The sequence below is a fragment of the Mixophyes fleayi genome, chromosome 4 (assembly GCF_038048845.1).
Source record: "Mixophyes fleayi isolate aMixFle1 chromosome 4, aMixFle1.hap1, whole genome shotgun sequence".
Taxonomy (NCBI): Eukaryota; Metazoa; Chordata; class Amphibia; order Anura; family Limnodynastidae; genus Mixophyes; species Mixophyes fleayi.
This window is the reverse complement of record NC_134405.1, coordinates 83,303,564-83,310,823: the sequence shown is the minus strand read 5'-3', so window position 1 is coordinate 83,310,823 and position 7,260 is coordinate 83,303,564. Positions and strand designations below refer to the sequence as shown.

Sequence of the window (7,260 nt, the reverse complement as noted above, 5' to 3'; positions counted from 1 at the left end):
GAGTGCCAGGGATATCTCATCTATAGAGAGTGACTAAGTGAAAGGTAAAGGTAGTAGTGCAAGGGAAATGATCAGAGTTGCTTTGCAATCTGTTACCTTTCTAATATTTAAGAAATCATTGCCTTGATTCATGTATGTTGACTTTGACACAACTCCATATGAAGATAAAATCATACATCAAACTTATTTGCTTAAAAATAATTGTATTCCTTGGTAAAATGTGTTGAAACTGAAATAATTTGTAGATGCAAAACAGTAATGACACACAGCATACATGAATCTATGTTGCATTATGTGAGTAACTGTACATTCCTGAAGACTCTTATCTAGTTGATGGCAAGATGCCTGGTGTAGGGGTGGCCGGAGTTGTTCATCAACAGGAATTTGGGATAGTAGATCAGAGCTGACTCCCTGCACGTATCAAACTACTGGATGACAAAACATCGACAGCCATTATCGTAGATTACGCAGCAAGTGGGAGACAGTAAGAACCCTTTTACTGGCATTTCAAACCTGAATAGTGAGATAGAGCATGGAGACCCATATGGATAAGCTCTAGAACATGGCACAGTGTGATTTGGAAACACAGGCTAATTAATCCCCCGGGGTTGCATAATCTTAATCAGACTGAGTCACTGTGGGAAGAGTTGGGAAAACAGATCAGAATACATTTTGCTGTTCGGAGCCAGGCCATATTTTGGCATATATAAGTATATTCTTATGGATGAGTTATGCAGTGAGATATTGATTGAGGCTGGAGACCTGTCGGCTCCCTCCGTTAGGACATATGTCTGGAATTCTATCCAGCTGACAATTAAAGGAGGTGATTGTGCCAGAAAGGTGTCCTCTCATATGACACCATGACAGTAACATACAAAACAACCTACAACACAAATATATGGCAACTTTCACATCTGTTTGTCTTCATGAACAAAGTAAATGCTTTTGATGTGCAATCTATTTTCTAGTGAATTATTTCTTGAATAAAAGTAAGGCACCATTTCACTTATTTTGTGGTTTTAGGGATACACTTTTATTTATTATAGGCATTTTTTATATTTGCTGTTATTTTTTAATCTAATCTGCTCCAATCATCTATGAGTCTTTCAGTTGTTCTTGAGTACACACTCATTATTTAATTTGTCTTAATTTATTTTAAAAAATACACTATAGATAACAAACTCTATTTTTGGGGGGATGACTAAGGATATCCCTGATAAGTAACTGTGAAGGGCATGGATCGAGTCAGGACTCCTGAGACAGGTGTAAAGTTGAACGTCAGCTTTATTAACCCAAGTGTAGGAACATCAAACACAGCTAAACACAGGAACATGAGTAAGAAAGGGGAAATATGGAAGTGCATGGGATATGTACAGTATTTATACAATATATAACATTATAGAGCCAACATACCACACTCCTTTGTCTTAGTAGCTTACTCTTATACTACTCTGCAATATACTGCTGGGCCTTTTTAACCTCATAGGCTGGACGAGCGTGATAAAGGGGAGGAGCTGTCACATGCTTCTAGAGAAGTTAACCTCTTCCTCATATGTGACAGACTCTCACCTTGCCACATTTGAGAGTTTCACCCTTGTTAGAGGATGATCTCAGACCAGCCGAGGTGGTCCAGCGCTCCAGCCGTGTCTGGGGGAAAAAACCTGCATTGTGTTGTAGGCATCCTGGATGATGAGATACCCTTAAAACAAAATGGCTAAAGTGCTAGGTACCACCTTGCCATGCAAGACTGGACATCCCACATTGATATTTGGTTTCTTATTTTTCTATGGCACATTTGTTCAGGTTGGCAGTACTCCAGATCCTCTGTAGCACAGGACTTTCCTGTGCTCCAGAGGGACTGGAGTACTACACCCCGGGGGACAGTCTATTTAGACACTAAACATAACTATATCATTAAGCTATGCTGACACATAACTTTAGTTAGGGTGGAATGCCAATTCCATTATCTGTTGGAAGGAAGCAGGGATACCATGGAGTCCAAAGGAATCATTACAATTTAGTACAGCTTCATGGGAATGGCAAAGATGGTTGTATGTTTCATCTTCTCTGCCATCTCTTTCTGCCAATATCCCAAGAATTTTCACAAGGCGGGATGGACTTCGATGCTGAGAACTCGCAGGTTGCGGCCCCCTGGACTGTCTCGGGATGTAACACATGGCCTTAAGGGTGGATGACGTACCCAGGAGATAGCCTAGAAATAGTGATAGCACTAGGATCAGGAACACCAGATGTAGCATAGAACAAACAGGCAGGCAAGGATCTGGTACAGGGAATCTGGCACAAAAAGTACTGACTGGTTAGGATTAGGTACACGAGTAGTCACGCACAGAAGAATCAGACAGTCTAAATTCAGTACACAGGAGATTCACCAAAGCATAGTCAGACAAGCCACGTTTGGTACACATGTGACCCAGCAATTCGTAGTCAGACAAGCCAAGTTCGATACATAGGAAATCCAGCAGCTCAGCGTCATATAGGCAGGGAATGGTACACAGATGATCCATTAAAGAAACACTCACAAGGAGCAAGTCAGAGGCAGAGGCTGACCAGGAAGGGGAGTCAGACGCACAGTAACAAAATTGCACTGACACAGGCACAGTGTCAGTGCAGCATCTAAAAAGTGCAAGCTATTTAAAATACCCACTCTGACAGGCGGATCACGTGACCCCCCCATCCAGTACTGTCACTCAAGTCTCTTTTAAATGCCCAGGTACCACTTTTAATTCCCCCTCTGGTTCCCTTGCTGTGAGGTACTGGATAGTAGGATGGGTCTGTCTCTGCCATTGCTCTAGCTTATCTTTCAGGGGTATGGACAGCCATTCAGTCTCTGCCGTGAGACCCCTGTGCTGTCTACAGATAAGGGGTCTTTACTAATCACCATGAACAAAGGGGCATAATCATTGCTAGATACACATTGGCGTATGTTAGGGAATTTAGATTGCAAGCTCCAATGGGGCAGGGGCTGATGTGAGTTCTCTGTACATTGCTGTGGAATTAGTGGCGCGTAATAAGTAGCTGATGATGATGATGATTTTGATTAAATATTGCTTCCTATTTGCTACATAAATCCATCCAGTGATAGATGTAAAACTCAGAACAACACTCTAATAAGCTGCTATGTTATGTCAAGACAAATTTTGCATCGAGCTAGTCAGCATCATGAAATATCCCCAATGTGCTATTTATTTAAGGTTTTGTATTCATAGTTGTTTTTATAGACCTTTCAAAACACAACACCCAAATGAAAATGTGTTACAGAATGTGCCAAAGCCAGTGTACTTCCTAGATGCAGCACACAGACAAAAATGTAGAACTGAGAGCAATGTTACCAGCAATGTATTTGCACGCCTCATTTCTTCTCCTGATCTGCTTGTGTATGGAAGTAATTACATCTCAGCTGGTCTAAGAATGGGACATTACTGATGGATTACAGTGGTTTTAGTAATTTGGGATGAACTGACTTGACCTGTCTGAGGGCTATATTAATTAAAACTGTGCACACAAATTGTGGTTAAACTCATTACTGATGAATAAAATAGAAATGAAAGAAACTGTACAGAATTTACACTGTTCAAACGTACTGGGCCAGTATCAGGTACTGAGTGCCAATATGGACTAAATGAAATGACTGAATAATATAATGTTGCTTTACCTTGCACTATGCTGTTTTATAACCAAGCTGGGCTCTGCACACAAATAAAATGAACTACTGAATAAATGTGTCTTGACAGTAACTTTACCATTGCTAGTCATTGCACACAAGTATAAAGTCACTTGGCATAAATGTAATTGGACAATAAAGTTTCTATTGTTTTTTTTACGTGACACAATTGAATCATACTTGCCAACTCTCCCGGAATGTCCGGGAGATTCTGGGTGGGTCTCCCGGGAGAGTATGGCAGCCTCCCGCATCTGCCCACTTCCATACTGTAGGTGTAGGATACGCGTTAGTTTTCCTGACCCGTAGCTCCCTGAGTTACCAAGGCACTGATAGGTTACCCCATTGACAGTGCAGTACGGCCCATTCTTCCTTCAGTTCCACTTGGATGCCTGACTCTGAGTTCCGGCAGGTTCGTCTGGCGGTTCCAGTGCAGGCGGTGTTACCATAGGGTTGGGCCTGTCTGGTCTGAGTTCCGGCAGTGGCCACTGACGGTTCCAAGCAGAGGTGTCTTGCCAGGTGGTGCGCTGTTCCAGTGGGCCCGGTCCAGCATCTGCAACTGGTCCTTGGTACTGTGTAAGTTCCCCTAGGGAGGAGACAGTCTTCTTCGTAAATCCTGGGATTTAGGTTTAGCCTATATCTCGGAGTAGAGGGTAAGTACTGGCTGGTACTTTCACAGTTAGAGGGCGGGCGACTTAGGCAGTATACCACATACAGTTGCTAGCAGAGTTGCGCTGACTGGTCATTAGTTGTTGTAGGATCAGGGCGCCTGTTGTTTAGCATCTTGTGGGTGGTACACTATAGTCCCATGGTTAGTGTAGGTGGGAGGCTGTGTGCTGTCGTTGCAGGTGACGGAGGCACGCGAGGGAGCAGGAGTCAGAAGTGGAAGTAACTCGGTGAGTATAGCTACTAGGTTTCCCTACTTCTGAGGGAGCCCTCGCCTATTGGCCAGTAGAATACTTGGGCGGAACTGTTTCTAGTCCCAGGTATTTGTAGCGCCGGTTTCTGGACCAGAGTAAAATGAGGTAAGGGCTGGCGGGGTAGAGTGGGTGTCTCTGCCCCTTTGTCATGGTCTCAGACATATTGTCATCTGGTGCAAACAGATCCTCACTTCTGGTTTCTCCCACAGGCCTCAGTGCGGAAGGTCGCACCAGAGAGAGGACGTAAAATTGATCCTTGGCTAGAACAGGTCGTGGACAGGGTGGTGTGCTTCATCGTGTTCCCTCTGGATCGGGTGAGTCATTGGGGTGTAGGGGAGGGGATTGTAGTCTGTGTGGCTTTGTCTCCCTTAGCACTCCTTACAATAGTGAGAGGGGGAAATGTGTTACTATATGAATAAGGGAAAACAAATGTATTAAAGGGAATGAGCATGACTCTTCCCCTATGTGGAGTGGCCACACCCTCTATAAGGGACGGCCATGACTCCTCTTTGGCGCTGCATACTCTTGTGTAAGCATGGGAGTTTTTTTTAACAATGTTAAGAGGTATGGCATAATTGAGGTATGGCATAACTGCAAAGAGATCCCTTTTTTCCTCAAGTGATTTCTATTTTTATTACATGTATGAGTATATGCAAGTTAAGTTTTATTGCAGCCCTTTCTGATGAGTCTTGTCTACCATTGTCGTCTGCTCTAAACGCTTTTCTGTCATGAGGGTGATAATTTTGCATTAGAACTTATTACAGCAAATTATTTGACATTCAGTGCTTTGTAATATGATTGGCGCCAATGATCGAAATGGAAATTTAGAAGTAGAAGTATAGAAAATGTAAGTGAATGGAATTAGATAGTTTTGCAATCAAAGCAGTAGGAGAAGTGGCTGTATGGCATACCCTTTATACCGGGCCACTTCGATCACTGATTGGCACTATATAAGTAAACAATATCATAGATTGTACGCTCCCTTGAGCAGGGCCATCTCTCCTCCTGTTTCCTTCACTTCTAACTCTGCTCTCCAGCTACCTTTCCCCCCACCCCTCTGAGGGTCTCCCCGTCATCCGTGCCCTTCCTCTTGGGCTCCAGCGCTTGCTGGTCTTCCCTCCCCCTCTCTCTAGCTGTGCTTTGAGCTTACTGAGTTACTGTGCTTATTGTTTACTGTACCGTGCTGTCCCACCTTGTATTGTACTTGTTTGTCCCTGTACGGCGCTACGGACACTTTGTGGCGCCCTATAAATAAAAATTAATAATAATAATAATAATGGCAGCTCAGGTCTTTACACCATGCATAAAGTTTCCCTAATATTGCTAAATGCTATGAACTTAACCCTGCTTCTTTGTTGTCATCCCCAGGTAAACAAGTAGAACATGATTATAGTCAAGTCACTTCTCATCTCACCTAACATTCACCTAAAGGCTTATCTCTATGAAAAGCAAACACTTTATTCTAGATTGATGGCTCTTGTTTATGAAATAAAGCTGATACCATTGTTGCTGGTTATGCTGTCTATTGCCAGCATGAAGTTGTTTGGAGTGGTTACCTACCCTGGTAATAATGAAATTGAAGGGGGTGGGGCATTTTGGATTCACATTATGAGGACAGCTAGACGCAATTTTTGGTTGGCTTTCAAGTCTCTGTTTGGCAAAATGCCCCTTACCACCTACTGTGGGCAGGGGCTGCTGGTTAACTGTAGCCTGGCAAGAACACAGCACTGGCAAAGGAGCAGCAGCCCATCCCTAAAAGGTAGTATTCAGTATAGAGTCCAGAGGCTGATTTATTAAATGGCAAAAAGCCCTTCTGCTGGAGAAAATGGGTGTTTATCAAGCACTGATTTCTGATAACACCATCCAGAACAATATCATTTAAAAATGCTTTATTCTGCCGTTCATGAGAGCAAACTCTCAAAAAAATGGGATTCAGAAGACAATTCATGTGTGCGCTAGCCTCCCTATACCATAACCCCATGGCAGCAGTGTGGGCTAATGGCGCTGCATCGCAACCATTTCAGATAGCGAACGGCACCCGTCAGGGCTGCCCACTTTCCCCTTTGCTGTTTGCTCTAACAATGGAGCCACTAGCATCCCGAATTCGCAATAACCCAATGATAGTAGGGATTCAGAAGGCTGTAAATGACTATAAAATCTACATGTACGCGGATGATATTTTATTGACAATCACCAACCCTTTCAATTCTCTTCCCTCTTTACAGGAGGAGCTAGACAAATACGGAGAAATCTCTAACTTTAAAATTAATATGGATAAGTCTGAAATCCTTCCCCTTAATATATCTCCTCATTTATTAGATTCCCTCAAACGTCAATCGTCCTTCAGATGGCAGCTGGATAAACTTAAATATTTGGGGATCTATTTAACGAGACAATATAATCAGCTCTATGCGGCCAACTTCCCCCGGCTCTTGAATATACTTAAAAGAGATCTTGAGAAATGGGACAACTTATACATCTCGTGGCTAGGTCGCATAGCGGCGGTAAAAATGAATTTACTACCACAAATACTTTATCTATTCCAGGCGTTACCTATTCGAGTCCCTTCACTTGCACTAAAGACTCTGCAGAAGCAGGTCTCCCGATTAATTTGGGCGGGGAAGCGGCCTCGCATACAAGCCCTCGTGCTTTATCGTCAAA

General features: G+C 43.1%; 1 long non-coding RNA gene across 1 annotated transcript; it reads left to right on the top strand.

The window, feature by feature from the left end:
* Positions 1 to 418: 418 nt before the first annotated feature.
* On the top strand, positions 419 to 6,088 carry LOC142149902 (uncharacterized). The gene is made up of 3 exons (XR_012690912.1): positions 419 to 484; positions 4,809 to 4,913; positions 5,968 to 6,088. It is a non-coding gene; the product is annotated as an uncharacterized LOC142149902 (long non-coding RNA).
* The last annotated feature ends 1,172 nt before the right edge of the window (positions 6,089 to 7,260 follow it).